This window comes from Ambystoma mexicanum, chromosome 5q, assembly GCF_040938575.1.
Source record: "Ambystoma mexicanum isolate Mex_15411 chromosome 5q, UKY_AmexF1_1, whole genome shotgun sequence".
NCBI classification, from domain to species: Eukaryota; Metazoa; Chordata; class Amphibia; order Caudata; family Ambystomatidae; genus Ambystoma; species Ambystoma mexicanum.
The window spans coordinates 8,601,020-8,622,108 of NC_090933.1; positions in this window are offsets into that span (position 1 = coordinate 8,601,020).

The following is a 21,089-nucleotide window of genomic DNA, read 5'->3' on the forward strand; positions in this document are numbered from 1 at the left end:
AGTAAGAGTCTCTGGTTTGGTATTAGAATCATTGAGATATCACATTGCATGCTGTAGGAAGGGTCTAAGGATTGGAATGGGATGGACTTGGATATCACATCTCATGTTATAGGTAGGCTCTCAGGTTTGGTATAAGCATTGAGATATCACATCTCATGCTATAGGAAGGGTCTCAGGATTGGAATGGGATGGACTTGGATATCACATCTCATGTTATAGGTAGGCTCTCAGATTTGGTATAAGCATTGAGATATCACATCTCATGCTAAAGGAAGGGTCTCAGGATTGGAATGGGAAGGAGTTGTATATGACATCTCAGGCCATAGGAAGGGTCTCAGGTTTGGTATAAGCATTGAGATATCACATCTCTGCTATCGGAAGCGGCTCAGGATTGGAATGGGAAGGAGTTGGATATCCCATCTCATGTTATAGTAAGAGTCTCTGGTTTGGTATTAGAATCATTGAGATATCACATTGCATGCTGTAGGAAGGGTCTAAGGATTGGAATGGGATGGACTTGGATATCACATCTCATGCTATAGGTAGGCTCTCAGGTTTGGTATAAGCATTGAGATATCACATCTCATGCTATAGGAAGGGTCTCAGGATTGGAATGGGAAGGATTTGGATATCACATCTCATGCTATAGGAAGGGTCTCAGATTTGGTATAAGCATTGAGATATCACATCTCATGCTAAAGGAAGGGTCTCAGGATTGGAATGGGAAGGAGTTGGATACCACATCTCATGATAAAGGAAGGGTCTAAGGTTTGGAAGGGGAAGGATTTGGATATCACATCTCATGTTATAGGACGGGTCTCAGGTTTGGTATTAGAAGCATTGAGATATCAAGTCTCATGGTATAAGAAGGGTCTCAGAATTGGAATGGGAAGGAGTTGGATATCACACCTCAAGCTATAGGAAGGGTCTCAGGATTGGAATGGGAAGGAGTTTGATATCACATCTCATGCCATAGTATGGGTCTCAGGTTTGGTAGAAGCATTGGGATATCACATCTCATGCTATCGGAAAGGTATCAGTATTGGATTTGGAAGAAGTTGGATATCCCATCTCATGCTATAGGAAGGGTCTCAGGTAAGAATGGGAAGGAGTTGGATATCACATTTCATGTTATAGGAAGGGTCTCAGGATTGGAATGGGAAGGACTTGGATATCATATCTCATGCTATAGGACGGGTCTCAGGTTTGTTATTAGAATCATTGAGATATCATATTGCATGCTGTAGGAAGGGTCTAAGGATTGGAATGGGAAGGACTTGGATATCACATCTCATGCTATAGATAGGCTCTTAGGTTTGGAAAGGGAAGGAGTTGGATATCACATTTCATGTTAGAGGAAGGATCTCAGGTTTGGTATTAGAAGCATTGAGATATCACATCTCATGCTATAGGAAGGGTCTCAGGATTGGAATGGGAAGTAGTTGGATATCACATCTCATGCTATAGGAAGGGTCTCAGGTTTGGTATAAGCATTGAGATATCACATCTCATGCTATAGGACGGGTCTCAGGATTGGAATGGAAGGAGTTGGATATCACATCTCATGTTATAGGAAGGATCTCAGCTTTGGTATTAGAAGCATTGAGACATCACATCTCATGCTATAGGAAGGGTCTCAGGGTTGGAATGGGAAGGAGTTGGATATCACATCTCATCCAATAGGAAGGGTTTTAGGTTTGGAATGGGAAGGAATTGGATATCACATCTCATGTTATAGGAAGGATCTCAGGATTGGAATGTGAAGGATTTGGATATCACATCTCATGCTAAAGGAAGGGTCTCAGGTTTGGTAGAAGCATTGAGATATCACGTCTCTGCTATCGGAAGGGTCTCAGGATTGGATTGGGAAGGAGTTGGATATCCCTTCTCATGCTATAGGATGGGTCTCAGGATTTGAATGGGAAGGAGTTGGATATCACATCTCATGTTATAGGAAGGGTCTCAGGATTGGAATGGGAAGGATTTGGATATCACATCTCTTGCTATAGGAAGGGTCTCAGGATTGGAATGGGTAGGAGTTGGATATTACTTTCTTGCTATAGGAAGGGTCTCATGTTTGGAATGGGAAGCAGTTGGATATCACATATGCTATAGTTAGTGTCTCAGTTTTGGAACGGGAAGGAGTTGGATATCACATCTCATGTTATAGGAAGGGTCTCAGGTTTGGTATAAGCATTGAGATATCACATCTCTGCTATCGGAAGCGGCTCAGGATTGGAATGGGAAGGAGTTGGATATCCCATCTCATGTTATAGGAAGAGTCTCTGGTTTGGTATTAGAATAATTGAGATATCACATCGCATGCTGTAGGAAGGGTCTAAGGATTGGAATGGGATGGACTTGGATATCACATCTCATGCTATAGGTAGGCTCTCAGGTTTGGTATAAGCATTGAGATATCACATCTCATGCTATAGGAAGGGTCTCAGGATTGGAATGGGAAGGAATTGGATATCACATCTCATGCTATAGGTAGGGTCTCAGATTTGGTATAAGCATTGAGATATCACATCTCATGCTAAAGGAAGGGTCTCAGGATTGGAATGGGAAGGAGTTGTATATGACATCTCGGGCCATAGGAAGGGTCTCAAGTTTGGTATAAGCATTGAGATATCACATCTCTGCTATCGGAAGGGTCTCAGGATTGGAATGGGAAGGAGTTGGATATCCCATCTCATGTTATAGGAATGCTCTCAGGTTTGGTATTAGAAGCATAGAGATATCACATCTCATGCTATAGGAAGGGTCTCAGGATTGGAATGGGAAGGACTTGGATGTCACATCTCATGCTATAGGGAGGGTCTCAAGTTTGATATTAGAAGCATTGAGATAACAAATCTCATGATATCGGAAGGGTCTCAGGATTGGAATGGGAAGGAGTTGGATATCACATCTCATGATAAAGGAAGGGTCTAAGGTTTGGAAGGGGAAGGATTTGGATATCACATCTCATGTTATAGGACAGTTCTCAGGTTTGGTATTAGAAGCATTGAGATATCAAGTCTCATGGTATAAGAAGGGTCTCAGAATTGGAATGGGAAGGAGTTGGATATCACACCTCAAGCTATAGGAAGGGTCTCAGGATTGGAATGGGAAGGAGTTTGATATCACATCTCATGCCATAGTATGGGTCTCAGGTTTGGTAGAAGCATTGGGATATCACATCTCATGCTATCGGAAGGGTATCAGTATTGGATTTGGAAGAAGTTGGATATCCCATCTCATGCTATAGGAAGGGTCTCAGGTTGGAATGGGAAGGACTTGGATATCATATCTCATGCTATAGGAAGGCTCTCAGGTTTGGAAGGGGAAGGAGTTGGATATCACATTTCATGTTAGAGGAAGGATCTCAGGTTTGGTATTAGAGGCCTTGAGATATCACATCTCATGCTATAGGAAGGGTCTCAGGATTGGAATGGGAAGGAGTTGGATATCACATCTCAAGCTATAGGAAATATCTCAGGTTTGGTATTAGAAGCATTGAGACATCACATCTCATGTTATAGGAAGGGTCTCAGGATTGGAATGGGAAGAAGTTGGATATCACATCTCATGCTATAGGAAGGGTCTCAGGTTTGGTATAAGCATTGAGATATCACATCTCATGCTATAGGACGGGTCTCAGGATTGGAATGGAAGGAGTTGGATATCACATCTCATGTTATAGGAAGGATCTCAGGTTTGGTATTAGAAGCATTGAGACATCACATCTCATGCTATAGGAAGGGTCTCAGGATTGGAATGGGAAGGAGTTGGATATCACATCTCATCCAATAGGAAGGGTCTCAGGTTTGGAATGGGAAGGAATTGGATATCACATCTTATGTTATAGGAAGGATCTCAGGTTTGGTATTAGAAGCATTGAGATATCACATCTCATGCTATAGGAAGGGTCTCAGGATTGGAATGTGAAGGATTTGGATATCACATCTCATGCTAAAGGAAGGGTCTCAGGTTTGGTAGAAGCATTGAGATATCACGTCTCTGCTATCGGAAGGGTCTCAGGATTGGATTGGGAAGGAGTTGGATATCCCTTCTCATGCTATAGGAAGGGTCTCAGGATTTGAATGGCAAGGAGTTGGATATCACATCTCATGCCATAGGAAGGGTCTCAGGTTTGGTATAAGCATTGAGATATCACATCTCTGCTATCGGAAGGGTCTCAGGATTGGATTGGGAAGGAGTTGGATATCCCTTCTCATGCTATAGGAAGTGTCTCAGGTTGGAATGGGAAGGAGTTGGATATCACATCTCATGTTATAGGAAGGGTCTCAGGATTGGAATGGGAAGGATTTGGATATCACATCTCTTGCTATAGGAAGGGTCTCAGGATTGGAATGGGTAGGAGTTGGATATTACTTTCTTGCTATAGGAAGGGTCTCATGTTTGGAATGGGAAGGAGTTGGATATCACATATGCTATAGTTAGTGTCTCAGGTTTGGAACGGGAAGGAGTTGGATATCACATCTCATGTTATAGGAAGGGTCTCAGGTTTGGTATAAGCATTGAGATATCACATCTCTGCTATCGGAAGCGGCTCAGGATTGGAATGGGAAGGAGTTGGATATCCCATCTCATGTTATAGTAAGAGTCTCTGGTTTGGTATTAGAATCATTGAGATATCACATCGCATGCTGTAGGAAGGGTCTAAGGATTGGAATGGGATGGACTTGGATATCACATCTCATGCTATAGGTAGGCTCTCAGGTTTGGTATAAGCATTGAGATATCACATCTCATGCTATAGGAAGGGTCTCAGGATTGGAATGGGAAGGATTTGGATATCACATCTCATGCTATAGGAAGGGTCTCAGATTTGGTATAAGCATTGAGATATCACATCTCATGCTAAAGGAAGGGTAACAGGATTGGAATGGGAAGGAGTTGTATATGACATCTCAGGCCATAGGAAGGGTCTCAGGTTTGGTATAAGCATTGAGATATCACATCTCTGCTATCGGAAGGGTCTCAGGATTGGAATGGGAAGGAGTTGGATATCCCATCTCATGTTATAGGAAGGGTCTCAGGTTTGGTATTAGAAGCATAGAGATATCACATCTCATACTATAGGAAGGGTCTCAGGATTGGAATGGGAAGGACTTGGATGTCACATCTCATGCTATAGGGAGGGTCTCAAGTTTGATATTAGAAGCATTTAGATAACAAATCTCATGATATCGGAAGGGTCTCAGGATTGGAATGGGAAGGAGTTGGATACCACATCTCATGATAAAGGAAGGGTCTAAGGTTTGGAAGGGGAAGGATTTGGATATCACATCTCATGTTATAGGACGGGTCTCAGGTTTGGTATTAGAAGCATTGAGATATCAAGTCTCATGGTATAAGAAGGGTCTCAGAATTGGAATGGGAAGAAGTTGGATATCACACCTCAAGCTATAGGAAGGGCCTCAGGATTGGAATGGGAAGGAGTTTGATATCACATCTCATGCCATAGTATGGGTCTCAGGTTTGGTAGAAGCATTGGGATATCACATCTCATGCTATCGGAAGGGTATCAGTATTGGATTTGGAAGAAGTTGGATATCCCATCTCATGCTATAGGAAGGGTCTCAGGTTGGAATGGGAAGGAGTTGGATATCACATTTCATGTTATAGGAAGGGTCTCAGGATTGGAATGGGAAGGACTTGGATATCATATCTCATGCTATAGGACGGGTCTCAGGTTTGTTATTAGAATCATTGAGATATCATATTGCATGCTGTTGGAAGGGTCTAAGGATTGGAATGGGAAGGACTTGGATATCACATCTCATGCTATAGATAGGCTCTTAGGTTTGGAAAGGGAAGGAGGTGGATATCACATTTCATGTTAGAGGAAGGATCTCAGGTTTGGTATTAGAAGCATTGAGATATCACATCTCATGCTATAGGAAGGGTCTCAGGATTGGAATGGGAAGTAGTTGGATATCACATCTCATGCTATAGGAAGGGTCTCAGGTTTGGTATAAGCATTGAGATATCACATCTCATGCTATAGGACGGGTCTCAGGATTGGAATGGAAGGAGTTGGATATCACATCTCATGTTATAGGAAGGATCTCAGGTTTGGTATTAGAAGCATTGAGACATCACATCTCATGCTATAGGAAGGGTCTCAGGGTTGGAATGGGAAGGAGTTGGATATCACATCTCATCCAATAGGAATGGTCTCAGGTTTGGAATGGGAAGGAATTGGATATCACATCTCATGTTATAGGAAGGATCTCAGGTTTGGTATTAGAAGCATTGAGATATCACATCTCATGCTATAGGAAGGGTCTCAGGATTGGAATGTGAAGGATTTGGATATCACATCTCATGCTAAAGGAAGGGTCTCAGGTATGGTAGAAGCATTGAGATATCACGTCTCTGCTATCGGAAGGGTCTCAGGATTGGATTGGGAAGGCGTTGGATATCCCTTCTCATGCTATAGGAAGGGTCTCAGGATTTGAATGGGAAGGAGTTGGATATCACATCTCATGTTATAGGAAGGGTCTCAGGATTGGAATGGGAAGGATTTGGATATCACATCTCTTGCTATAGGAAGGGTCTCAGGATTGGAATGGGTAGGAGTTGGATATTACTTTCTTGCTATAGGAAGGGTCTCATGTTTGGAATGGGAAGCAGTTGGATATCACATATGCTATAGTTAGTGTCTCAGGTTTGGAACGGGAAGGAGTTGGATATCACATCTCATGTTATAGGAAGGGTCTCAGGTTTGGTATAAGCATTGAGATATCACATCTCTGCTATCGGAAGCGGCTCAGGATTGGAATGGGAAGGAGTTGGATATCCCATCTCATGTTATAGGAAGAGTCTCTGGTTTGGTATTAGAATCATTGAGATATCACATTGCATGCTGTAGGAAGGGTCTAAGGATTGGAATGGGATGGACTTGGATATCACATCTCATGCTATAGGTAGGCTCTCAGGTTTGGTATAAGCATTGAGATATCACATCTCATGCTATAGGAAGGGTCTCAGGATTGGAATGGGAAGGAATTGGATATCACATCTCATGCTGTAGGAAGGGTCTCAGATTTGGTATAAGCATTGAGATATCACATCTCATGCTAAAGGAAGGGTCTCAGGATTGGAATGGGAAGGAGTTGTATATGACATCTCAGGCCATAGGAAGGGTCTCAGGTTTGGTATAAGCATTGAGATATCACATCTCTGCTATCGGAAGGGTCTCAGGATTGGAATGGGAAGGAGTTGGATATCCCATCTCATGTTATAGGAATGGTCTCAGGTTTGGTATTAGAAGCATAGAGATATCACATCTCATGCTATAGGAAGGGTCTCAGGATTGGAATGGGAAGGACTTGGATGTCACATCTCATGCTGTAGGGAGGGTCTCAAGTTTGATATTAGAAGCATTGAGATAACAATTCTCATGATATCGGAAGGGTCTCAGGATTGGAATGGGAAGGAGTTGGATATCACATCTCATGATAAAGGAAGGGTCTAAGGTTTGGAAGGGGAAGGATTTGGATATCACATCTCATGTTATAGGACGGGTATCAGGTTTGGTATTAGAAGCATTGAGATATCAAGTCTCATGGTATAAGAAGGGTCTCAGAATTGGAATGGGAAGGAGTTGGATATCACACCTCAAGCTATATGAAGGGTCTCAGGATTGGAATGGGAAGGAGTTTGATATCACATCTCATGCCATGGTATGGGTCTCAGGTTTGGTAGAAGCATTGGGATATCACATCTCATGCTATCGGAAGGGTATCAGTATTGGATTTGGAAGAAGTTGGATATCCCATCTCATGCTATAGGAAGGGTCTCAGGTTGGAATGGGAAGGAGTTGGATATCACATTTCATGTTATAGGAAGGGTCTCAGGATTGGAATGGGAAGGACTTGGATATCATATCTCATGCTATAGGAAGGCTCTCAGGTTTGGAAGGGGAAGGAGGTGGATATCACATTTCATGTTAGAGGAAGGATCTCAGGTTTGGTATTAGAGGCCTTGAGATATCACATCTCATGCTATAGGAAGGGTCTCAGGATTGGAATGGGAAGGAGTTGGATATCACATCTCAAGCTATAGGAAGGGTCTCAGGTTTGGTATAAGCATTGAGATATCACATCTCATGCTATAGGAAGGGTCTCAGGATTGGAATGGGAAGGAGTTGGATATCACATCTCATGTTATAGGAAATATCTCAGGTTTGGTATTAGAAGCATTGAGACATCACATCTCATGTTATAGGAAGGGTCTCAGGATTGGAATGGGAAGAAGTTGGATATCACATCTCATGCTATAGGAAGGGTCTCAGGTTTGGTATAAGCATTGAGATATCACATCTCATGCTATAGGAAGGGTCTCAGGATTGGAATGGGAAGGAGTTGTATATGACATCTCATGCCATAGGAAGGGTCTCAGGTTTGGTATAAGCATTGAGATATCACATCACATGCTATAGGAAGGGTCTCAGGATTGGAATGGGAAGGACTTGGATATCACATCTCATGCTATAGGCAGGGCCTCAGGTTTGGAAAGGGAAGGAGATGGATATCACATTTCATGTTAGAGATAGGATCTCAGGTTTGGTATTAGAGGCATTGAGATATCACATCTCATGCTATCAGAAGGGTCTCAGGATTGGAATGGGAAGGAGTTGTATATCACATCTCATGCTAAATGGAGGGTCTCAGGTTTGGAAGGGGAAGGATTTCTAAATCACATCTCATGTTATAGGAAGGATCTCAGGTTTGGTATTAGAAGCATTGAGATATCACATCTCATGCTATCGGAAGTATCTCAGGTTTGGTATTAGAGGCATTGAGATATCACATCTCATGCTATCATAAGGGTCTCAGGATTGGAATGGGAAGGAGTTGGATATCACATCTCATGTTATTGGAAGGATCGCAGGTTTGGTATTAGAAGCATTGATACATCACATCTCATGCTATAGGAAGGGTCTCAGGATTGGAATGGGAAGGAGTTGGATATCACATCTCATGCTATAGGAAGGGTCTCAGATTTGGTATAAGCATTGAGATATCACATCTCATGCTATAGGAAGGGTCTCAGGATTGGATTGGGAAGGAGTTGTATATGACATCTCATGTTATAGGAAGGGTCTCAGGTTTGGTATTAGAAGCATTGAGATATCACATCTCATGCTATAGGAAGGGTCTCAGGATTGGAATGGGGAGGACTTGGATGTCACATCTCATGCTATAGGGAGGGTCTCAAGTTTGATATTAGAAGCATTGAGATAACAAATCTCATGATATCGGAAGGGTCTCAGGATTGGAATGGGAAGGAGTTGGATATCACATCTCATGATAAAGGAAGGGTCTAAGGTTTGGAAGGGGAAAGATTTGGATATCACATCTCATGTTATAGGACGGGTCTCAGGTTTGGTATTAGAAGCATTGAGATATCAAGTCTCATGGCATAGGAAAGGTCTCAGAATTGGAATGGGAAGGAGATGGATATCACATCTCAAGCTATAGGAAGAGTCTCAGGATTGGAATGGGAATGAGTTTGATATCACATCTCATGCCATAGTATGGGTCTCAGGTTTGGTAGAAGCATTGGGATATCACAATTCATGCTATTGGAAGGGTATCAGTATTGGATTTCGAAGGAGTTGGATATCCCATCTCATGCTATAGGAAGGGTCTCAGGTTGGAATGGGAAGGAGTTGGATATCACATTTCATGTTATAGGAAGGGTCTCAGGATTGGAATGGGAAGGACTTGGATATCATATATCATGCTATAGGAAGGCTCTCAGGTTTGGAAGGGGAAGGAGTTGGATATCACATTTCATGTTAGAGGAAGGATCTCAGGTTTGGTATTAGAGGCCTTGAGATATCACATCTCATGCTATAGGAAGGGTCTCAGGATTGGAATGGGAAGGAGTTGGATATCACATATCAAGCTTTAGGAAGGGTCTCAGGTTTGGTATAAGCATTGCGATAGCACATCTCATGCTATAGGAAGGGTCTCAGGATTGGAATGGGAAGGAGTTGGATATCACATCTCATGTTATAGGAAAGATCTCAGGTTTGGTATTAGAAGCATTGAGACATCACATCTCATGTTATAGGAAGGGTCTCAGGATTGGAATGGGAAGAAGTTGGATATCACATCTCATGCTATAGGAAGGGTCTCAGGTTTGGAAGGGGAAGGAGTTGGATATCCAATCTCATGTTATAGGACTGGTCTCAGGTTTGGTATTAGAAGCATTGAGATATCACATCGCATGCTATAGGAAGGTTCTCAGGTTTGGTATTAGAAGCATTGAGACATCACATCTCATGCTATAGGAAGGGTCTCAGGATTGGAATGGGAAGGAGTTGGATATCACATCTCATGTTATAGGAAGGATCTCAGGTTTGGTATTAGAAGCATTAAGACATCACATCTCATGCTATAGGAAGGGTCTCAGGATTGGAATGGGAAGGAGTTGGATATCACATCTCATGCTATAGGAAGGGTCTCACATTTGGTATAAGCATTGAGAAATCACATCTCATGCTATAGGAAGGGTCTCAGGATTGGATTGGGAAGGAGTTGTATATGACATCTCAGGCCATAGGAAGGGTCTCAGGATTGGTATAAGCATTGAGATATCACATCTCTGCTATCGGAAGGGTCTCAGGATTGGAATGGGAAGGAGTTGGATATCCCATCTCATGTTATAGGAAGGGTCTCAGGTTTGGTATTAGAAGCATTGAGATATCACATCTCATGCTATAGGAAGGGTCTCAGGATTGGAATGGGGAGGACTTGGATGTCACATCTCATGCTATAGGGAGGGTCTCAATTTTGATATTAGAAGCATTGAGATAACAAATCTCATGATATCGGAAGGGTCTCAGGATTGGAATGGGAAGGAGTTGGATATCACATCTCATGATAAAGGAAGGGTCTAAGGTTTGGAAGGGGAAAGATTTGGATATCACATCTCATGTTATAGGACGGGTCTCAGGTTTGGTATTAGAAGCATTGAGATATCAAGTCTCATGGCATAGGAAGGGTATCAGTATTGGATTTGGAAGGAGTTGGATATCACATTTCATGTTATAGGAAGGGTCTCAGGTTGGAATGGGAAGGAGTTGGATATCACATTTCATGTTATAGGAAGGGTCTCAGGATTGGAATGGGAAGGACTTGGATATCATATCTCATGCTATAGGAAGGCTCTCAGGTTTGGAAGGGGAAGGAGTTGGATATCACATTTCATGTTAGAGGAAGGATCTCAGGTTTGGTATTAGAGGCCTTGAGATATCACATCTCATGCTATAGGAAGGGTCTCAGGATTGGAATGGGAAGGAGTTGGATATCACATCTCATGCTATAGGAAGGGTCTCAGGTTTGGAAGGGGAAGGAGTTGGATATCCAATCTCATGTTATAGGACTGGTCTCAGGTTTGGTATTAGAAGCATTGCGATATCACATCGCATGCTATAGGAAGGTTCTCAGGTTTGGTATTAGAAGCATTGAGACATCACATCTCATGCTATAGGAAGGGTCTCAGGATTGGAATGGGAAGGAGTTGGATATCACATCTCATGCTATAGGAAGGGTCTCAGGTTTGGAAGGGGAAGGAGTTGGATATCCAATCTCATGTTATAGGACTGGTCTCAGGTTTGGTATTAGAAGCATTGAGATATCACATCGCATGCTATAGGAAGGTTCTCAGGTTTGGTATTAGAAGCATTGAGACATCACATCTCATGCTATAGGAAGGGTCTCAGGATTGGAATGGGAAGGAGTTGGATATCACATCTCATGTTATAGGAAGGATCTCAGGTTTGGTATTAGAAGCATTGAGACATCACATCTCATGCTATAGGAAGGGTCTCAGGATTGGAATGGGAAGGAGTTGGATATCACATCTCATGCTATAGGAAGGGTCTCACATTTGGTATAAGCATTGAGAAATCACATCTCATGCTATAGGAAGGGTCTCAGGATTGGATTGGGAAGGAGTTGTATATGACATCTCAGGCCATAGGAAGGGTCTCAGGATTGGTATAAGCATTGAGATATCACATCTCTGCTATCGGAAGGGTCTCAGGATTGGAATGGGAAGGAGTTGGATATCCCATCTCATGTTATAGGAAGGGTCTCAGGTTTGGTATTAGAAGCATTGAGATATCACATCTCATGCTATAGGAAGGGTCTCAGGATTGGAATGGGGAGGACTTGGATGTCACATCTCATGCTATAGGGAGGGTCTCAATTTTGATATTAGAAGCATTGAGATAACAAATCTCATGATATCGGAAGGGTCTCAGGATTGGAATGGGAAGGAGTTGGATATCACATCTCATGATAAAGGAAGGGTCTAAGGTTTGGAAGGGGAAAGATTTGGATATCACATCTCATGTTATAGGACGGGTCTCAGGTTTGGTATTAGAAGCATTGAGATATCAAGTCTCATGGCATAGGAAGGGTATCAGTATTGGATTTGGAAGGAGTTGGATATCACATTTCATGTTATAGGAAGGGTCTCAGGTTGGAATGGGAAGGAGTTGGATATCACATTTCATGTTATAGGAAGGGTCTCAGGATTGGAATGGGAAGGACTTGGATATCATATCTCATGCTATATGAAGGCTCTCAGGTTTGGAAGGGGAAGGAGTTGGATATCACATTTCATGTTAGAGGTAGGATCTCAGGTTTGGTATTAGAGGCCTTGAGATATCACATCTCATGCTATAGGAAGGGTCTCAGGATTGGAATGGGAAGGAGTTGGATATCACATCTCAAGCTTTAGGAAGGGTCTCAGGTTTGGAATAAGCATTGAGATAGCACATCTCATGCTATAGGAAGGGTCTCAGGATTGGAATGGGAAGGAGTTGGATATCACATCTCATGTTATAGGAAGGATCTCAGGTTTGGTATTAGAAGCATTGAGACATCACATCTCATGCTATAGGAAGGGTCTCAGGATTGGAATGGGAAGGAGTTGGATATCACATCTCATGCTATAGGAAGGGTCTCAGATTTGGTATAAGCATTGAGATATCACATCTCTGCTATCGGAAGGGTCTCAGGATTGGAATGGGAAGGAGTTGGATATCCCATCTCATGCTATAGGGAGGGTCTCAATTTTGATATTAGAAGCATTGAGATAACAAATCTCATGATATCGGAAGGGTCTCAGGATTGGAATGGGAAGGAGTTGGATATCACATCTCATGATAAAGGAAGGGTCTAAGGTTTGGAAGGGGAAAGATTTGGATATCACATCTCATGTTATAGGACGGGTCTCAGGTTTGGTATTAGAAGCATTGAGATATCAAGTCTCATGGTATAGGAAGGGTCTCAGAATTGGAATGGGAAGGAGTTGGATATCACATCTCAAGCTCTAGGAAGAGTCTCAGGATTGGAATGGGAAGGAGTTTGATATCACATATCATGCCATAGTATGGTTCTCAGGTTTGATAGAAGCATTGGGATATCACATCTCATGCTATTGGAAGGGTATCAGTATTGGATTTGGAAGGAGTTGGATATCCCATCTCATGCTATAGGAAGGGTCTCAGGTTGGAATGGGAAGGAGTTGGATATCACATTTCATGTTATAGGAAGGGTCTCAGGATTGGAATGGGAAGGACTTGGATATCATATCTCATGCTATAGGAAGGCTCTCAGGTTTGGAAGGGGAAAGAGTTGGATATCACATTTCATGTTAGAGGAAGGATCTCAGGTTTGGTATTAGAGGCCTTGAGATACCACATCTCATGCTATAGGAAGGGTCTCAGGTTGGAATGGGAAGGAGTTGGATATCACATTTCATGTTATAGGAAGGGTCTCAGGATTGGAATGGGAAGGAGTTGGATATCACATCTCAAGCTTTAGGAAGGGTCTCAGGTTTGGTATAAGCATTGAGATAGCACATCTCATGCTATAGGAAGGGTCTCAGGATTGGAATGGGAAGGAGTTGGATATCACATCTCATGTTATAGGAAAGATCTCAGGTTTGGTATTAGAAGCATTGAGACATCACATCTCATGTTATAGGAAGGGTCTCAGGATTGGAATGGGAAGAAGTTGGATATCACATCTCATGCTATAGGAAGGGTCTCAGGTTTGGAAGGGGAAGGAGGTGGATATCCAATCTCATGTTATAGGACTGGTCTCAGGTTTGGTATTAGAAGCATTGAGATATCAAATCGCATGCTGTAGGAAGGTTCTCAGGTTTGGAATGGGGAGGAATTGGATATCACATCTCATGTCATAGGAAGGATCTCAGGTTTGGTATTAGAAGCATTGAGATATCACATCTCATGCTATAGGAATGGTCTCAGGATTGGAATGGGAAGGAGTTGGATATTACATTCCTGCTATAGGAAGGGTCTCATGTTTGGAATGGGAATGTGTTGGATATCACATATGCTATAGGAAGGGTCTCAGGTTTGGAACGGGAAGGAGTTGGATATCACATCTCATGTTATAGGAAGGGTCTCAGGTTTGGTATAAGCATTGAGATATCACATCTCTGCTATCGGAAGTGTCTCAGGATTGGAATGGGAAGGTGTTGGATATCCCATCTCATGTTATAGGATGGGTCTCAGGTTTGTTATTAGAATCATTGAGATATCATATTGCATGCTGTAGGAAGGGTCTAAGGATTGGAATGGGAAGGAGTTGGATATCCCATCTCATGTTATAGGAAGAGTCTCAGGTTTGGTATTAGAAGCATTTAGATATCACATCTCATGCTATAGGAAGTGTCTCAGGATTGGAATGGGAAGGAGTTGGATATCACATTTCATGTTAGAGGAAGGATCTCAGGTTTGGTATTAGAGGCATTGAGATATCACATCTCATGCTATAGGAAGGGTCTCAGGATTGGAATGGGAAGGAGTTGGATATCACATCTCATGCTATAGGAAGGGTCTCAGGATTGGAATGGGAAGGAGTTGGATATCACATCTCATGTTATAGGAAGGATCTCAGGTTTGGTATTAGAAGCATTGAGACATCACATCTCATGCTATCGGAAGGGTCTCAGGATTGGAATGGGAAGGACTTGGATATCACATCTCATGCTATAGGGAGGGTCTCAAGTTTGATATTAGAAGCATTGAGATATCATATCTCATGCTATAGGAAGGGTCTCAGGATTGGAATGGGAAGGAGTTGGATATCACATCTCATGCTATAGGAAGGGTCTCAGGTTTGGTATAAGCAGTGAGATATCACATCTCATGCTATAGGAAGTGTCTCAGGATTGGAATGGGAAGGAGTTGGATATCACATCTCATGTTATAGGAAGGATCTCAGGTTTGGTATAAGCATTGAGATATCACATCTCTACTATCGGAAGGGTCTCAGGATTGGAATGGGAAGGAGTTGGATATTCCCATCTCATGTTATAGGAAGGGTCTCAGGTTTGGTATTAGAAGCATTGAGATATCACATCTCATGCTATAGGAAGGGTCTCAGGATTGGAATGGGAAGGACTTGGATATCACATCTCATGCTATAGATAGGCTCTCAGGTTTGGAAAGGGAAGGAGTTGGATATCACATTTCATGTTAGAGGAAGGATCTCAGGTTTGGTATTAGAGGCATTGAGATATCAGATCTCAGGCTATAGGAAGGGTCTCAGGATTGGAATGGGAAGGAGTTGGATATCACATCTCATGCTAGAGGAAGGGTCTCAGGTTTGGTATAAGCATTGAGATATCACATCTCGTGCTATAGGAAGGGTCTCAGGATTGGAATGGGAAGGAGTTGTATATGACATCTCATGCCGTAGGAAGGGTCTCAGGTTTGGTATAAGCATTGAGATATCACATCTCTGCTATCGAAAGGGTCTTAGGATTGGAATGGGAAGGAGTTGGATATCCCATCTCATATTATAGGAAGAGTCTCAGGTTTGGTATTAGAAGCATTGAGATATCCCATCTCATGATATAGGAAGGGTCTCAGTTTGGAATGGGAAGGAGTTGGATATCACATTTCATGTTATAGGAAGGGTCTCAGGATTGGAATGGGAAGGACTTGGATATCATATCCCATGCTATAGGAAGGCTCTCAGGTTTGGAAGGGGAAGGAGTTGGATATCACATTTCATGTTAGAGGAAGGATCTCAGGTTTGGTATTAGAGGCCTTGAGATATCACATCTCATGCTATAGGAAGGGTCTCAGGATTGGAATGGGAAGGAGTTGGATATCACATCTCAAGCTATAGGAATGGTCTCAGGTTTGGTATAAGCATTGTGATATCACATCTCATGCTATAGGAAGGGTCTCAGGATTGGAATGGGAAGGAGTTGGATATCACATCTCATGTTATAGGAAAGATCTCAGGTTTGGCATTAGAAGCATTGAGACATCACATCTCATGTTATAGGAAGGGTCTCAGGATTGGAATGGGAAGAAGTTGGATATCACATCTCATGCTATAGGAAGGGTCTCAGGTTTGGTATAAGCATTGAGATATTACATCTCATGCTATAGGAAGGGTCTCAGGATTGGAATGGGAAGGAGTTGTATATGACATATCATGCCATAGGAAGGGTCTCAGGTTTGGTATAAGCATTGAGATATCACATCACATGCTATAGGAAGGGTCTCAGGATTGGAATGGGAAGGACTTGGATATCACATCTCATGCTATAGGCAGGGTCTCAGGTTTGGAAAGGGAATGAGATGGATATCACATTTCATGTTAGAGGTAGGATCTCAGGTTTGGTATTAAAGGCATTGAGATATCACATCTCATGCTATCAGAAGGGTCTCAGGATTGGAATGGGAAGGAGTTGGATATCACATCTCATGCTAAAGGGAGGGTCTCAGGTTTAGAAGGGGAAGGATTTGGAAATCACATCTCATGTTATATTAAGGATCTCAGGTTTGGTATTAGAAGCATTGAGATATCACATCTCATGCTTTCATAAGGGTCTCAGGATTGGAATGGGAAGGAGTTGGATATCACATCTGATGTTATAGGAAGGATCTCAGGTTTGGTATTAGAAGCATTGAGACATCACATCTCATGCTATAGGAAGGGTCTCAGGATTGGAATGGGAAGGAGTTGGATATCACATCTCATGCTATAGGAAGGGTCTCAGATTTGGTATAAGCATTGAGATATCACATCTCATGCTATAGGAAGGGTCTCAGGATTGGAATGGGAAGGAGTTGTATATGACATCTCAGGCCATAGGAAGGGTCTCAGGTTTGGTATAAGCATTGAGATATCACATCTCTGCTATCGGAAGGGTCTCAGGATTGGAATGGGAAGGAATTGGATATCACATCTCATGTTATAGGAAGGATCTCAGGTTTGGTATTAGAAGCATTGAGATATCCCTTCTCATGCTATAGGAAGGGTCTCAGGATTGGAATGTGAAGGATTTGGATATCACATCTCATGCTAAAGGAAGGGTCTCAGGTTTGGTAGAAGCATTGAGATATCACGTCTCTGCTATCGGAAGGGTCTCAGGATTGGATTGGGAAGGAGTTGGATATCCCTTCTCATGCTATAGGAAGGGTCTCAGGTTTGGTATAAGCATTGAGATATCACATCTCTGCTATCGGAAGGGTCTCAGGATTGGATTGGGAAGGAGTTGGATATCCCTTCTCATGCTATAGGAAGTGTCTCAGGTTGGAATGGGAAGGAGTTGGATATCACATCTCATGTTATAGGAAGGGTCTCAGGATTGGAATGGGAAGGATTTGGATATCACATCTCTTGCTATAGGAAGGGTCTCAGGATTGGAATGGGTAGGAGTTGGATATTACTTTCTTGCTATAGGAAGGGTGTCATGTTTGGAATGGGAAGGAGTTGGATATCACATATGCTATAGTTAGTGTCTCAGGTTTGGAACGGGAAGGAGTTGGATATCACATCTCATGTTATAGGAAGGGTCTCAGGTTTGGTATAAGCATTGAGATATCACATCTCTGCTATCGGAAGTGGCTCAGGATTGGAATGGGAAGGAGTTGGATATCCCATCTCATGTTATAGGACGAGTCTCTGGTTTGGTATTAGAATCATTGAGATATCACATCGCATGCTGTAGGAAGGGTCTAAGGATTGGAATGGGATGGACTTGGATATCACATCTCATGCTATAGATAGGCTCTTAGGTTTGGAAAGGGAAGGAGTTGGATATCACATTTCATGTTAGAGGAAGGATCTCAGGTTTGGTATTAGAAGCATTGAGATATCACATCTCATGCTATAGGAAGGGTCTCAGGATTGGAATGGGAAGGAGCTGGATATCACATCTCATGCTAAAGGAAGGGTCTCAGGTTTGGAACGGGAAGGATTTGGATATCACATCTCATGATATAGGAAGGGTCTCAGGTTTGGTATAAGCATTGAGATATCACATCTCTGCTATCGGAAGTGTCTCAGGATTGGAATGGGAAGGAGTTGGATGTCCCATCTCATGTTATAGGACGGGTCTCAGGTTTGTTATTAGAATCATTGAGATATCATATTGCATGCTGTAGGAAGGGTCTAAGGGTTGGAATGGGAAGGACTTGGATATCACATCTCATGCTATAGATAGGCTCCTAGGTTTGGAAAGGGAAGGAGTTGGATATCACATTTCATGTTAGAGGAAGGATCTCAGGTTTGGTATTAGAAGCATTGAGATATCACATCTCATGCTATAGGAAGGGTCTCAGGATTGGAATGGGAAGTAGTTGGATATCACATCTCATGCTATAGGAAGGGTCTCAGGTTTGGTATAAGCATTGAGATTTCACATCTCATGCTATAGGACGGGTCTCAGGATTGGAATGGAAGGAGTTGGATATCACATCTCATGTTATAGGAAGGATCTCAGGTTTGGTATTAGAAGCATTGAGACATCACATCTCATGCTGTAGGAAGGGTCTCAGGGTTGGAATGGGAAGGAGTTGGATATCACATCTCATCCAATAGGAAGGGTCTCAGGTTTGGAATGGGAAGGAATTGGATATCACATCTCATGTTATAGGAAGGATCTCAGGTTTGGTATTAGAAGCATTGAGATATCACATCTCATGCTATAGGAAGGGTCTCAGGATTGGAATGTGAAGGATTTGGATATCACATCTCATGCTAAAGGAAGGGTCTCAGGTTTGGTAGAAGCATTGAGATATCACGTCTCTGCTATCGGAAGGGTCTCAGGATTGGATTGGGAAGGAGTTGGATATCCCTTCTCATGCTATAGGAAGGGTCTCAGGATTTGAATGGCAAGGAGTTGGATATCACATCTCATGCCATAGGAAGGGTCTCAGGTTTGGTATAAGCATTGAGATATCACATCTCTGCTATCGGAAGGGTCTCAGGATTGGATTGGGAAGGAGTTGGATATCCCTTCTCATGCTATAGGAAGTGTCTCAGGTTGGAATGGTAAGGAGTTGGATATCACATCTCATGTTATAGGAAGGGTCTCAGGATTGGAATGGGAAGGATTTGGATATCACATCCCTTGCTATAGGAAGGGTCTCAGGATTGGAATGGGTAGGAGTTGGATATTACTTTCTTGCTATAGGCAGGGTCTCATGTTTGGAATGGGAAGGAGTTGGATTTCACATATGCTATAGTTAGTGTCTCAGGTTTGGAACGGGAAGGAGTTGGATATCACATCTCATGTTATAGGAAGGGTCTCAGGTTTGGTATAAGCATTGAGATATCACATCTCTGCTATCGGAAGCGGCTCAGGATTGGAATGGGAAGGAGTTGGATATCCCATCTCATGTTATAGGAAGAGTCTCTGGTTTGGTATTAGAATCATTGAGATATCACATTGCATGCTGTTGGAAGGGTCTAAGGATTGGAATGGGATGGACTTGGATATCACATCTCATGCTATAGGTAGGCTCTCAGGTTTGGTATAAGCATTGAGATATCACATCTCATGCTATAGGAAGGGTCTCAGGATTGGAATGGGAAGGATTTGGATATCACATCTCATGCTATAGGAAGGGTCTCAGATTTGGTATAAGCATTGAGATATCACATCTCATGCTAAAGGAAGGGTCTCAGGTTTGGAAAGGGAAGGAGTTGGATATCACATTTCATGTTAGAGGAAAGATCTCAGGTTTGGTATTAGAAGCATTGAGATATCACATCTCATGCTATAGGAAGGGTCTCAGGATTGGAATGGGAAGTAGTTGGATATCACATCTCATGCTATAGGAAGGGTCTCAGGTTTGGTATAAGCATTGAGATATCACATCTCATGCTATAGGACGGGTCTCAGGATTGGAATGGAAGGAGTTGGATATCACATCTCATGTTATAGGAAGGATCTCAGGTTTGGTATTAGATGCATTGAGACATCACATCTCATGCTATAGGAAGGGTCTCAGGGTTGGAATGGGAAGGAGTTGGATATCACATCTCATCCAATAGGAAGGGTCTCAGGTTTGGAATGGGAAGGAATTGGATATCACATCTCATGTTATAGGAAGAATCTCAGGTTTGGTATTAGAAGCATTGAGATATCACATCTCACCCTTCTTATACCATGAGACTTGATATCTCAATGCTTCTAATACCAAACCTGAGACCCGTCCTATAACATGAGATGTGATATCCAAATCCTTCCCCTTCCAAACCTTAGACCCTTCCTTTATCATGAGATGTGATATCCAACTCCTTCCCATTCCAATCCTGAGACCCTTCCGATATCATGAGATTTGTTATCTCAATACTTCTAATATCAAACTTGAGACCCTCCCTATAGCATGAGATGTGACATCCAAGTCCTTCCCATTACAATCCTGAGACCCTTCCTATAGCATGAGATGTGATATCTCTATGCTTCTAATACCAAACCTGAGACCCTTCCTATAACATGAGATGGGATATCCAACTCCTTCCCATTCCAATCCTGAGACCCTTCCGATAGCAGAGATGTGATATCTCAATGCTTATACCAAACCTGAGAACCTTCCTATGGCCTGAGATGTCATATACAACTCCTTCCCATTCCAATCCTGAGACCCTTCCTTTAGCATGAGATGTGATATCTCAATGCTTATACCAAATCTGAGACCCTTCCTATAGCATGAGATGTGATATCCAATTCCTTCCGATTCCAATCCTGAGACCCTTCCTATAGCATGA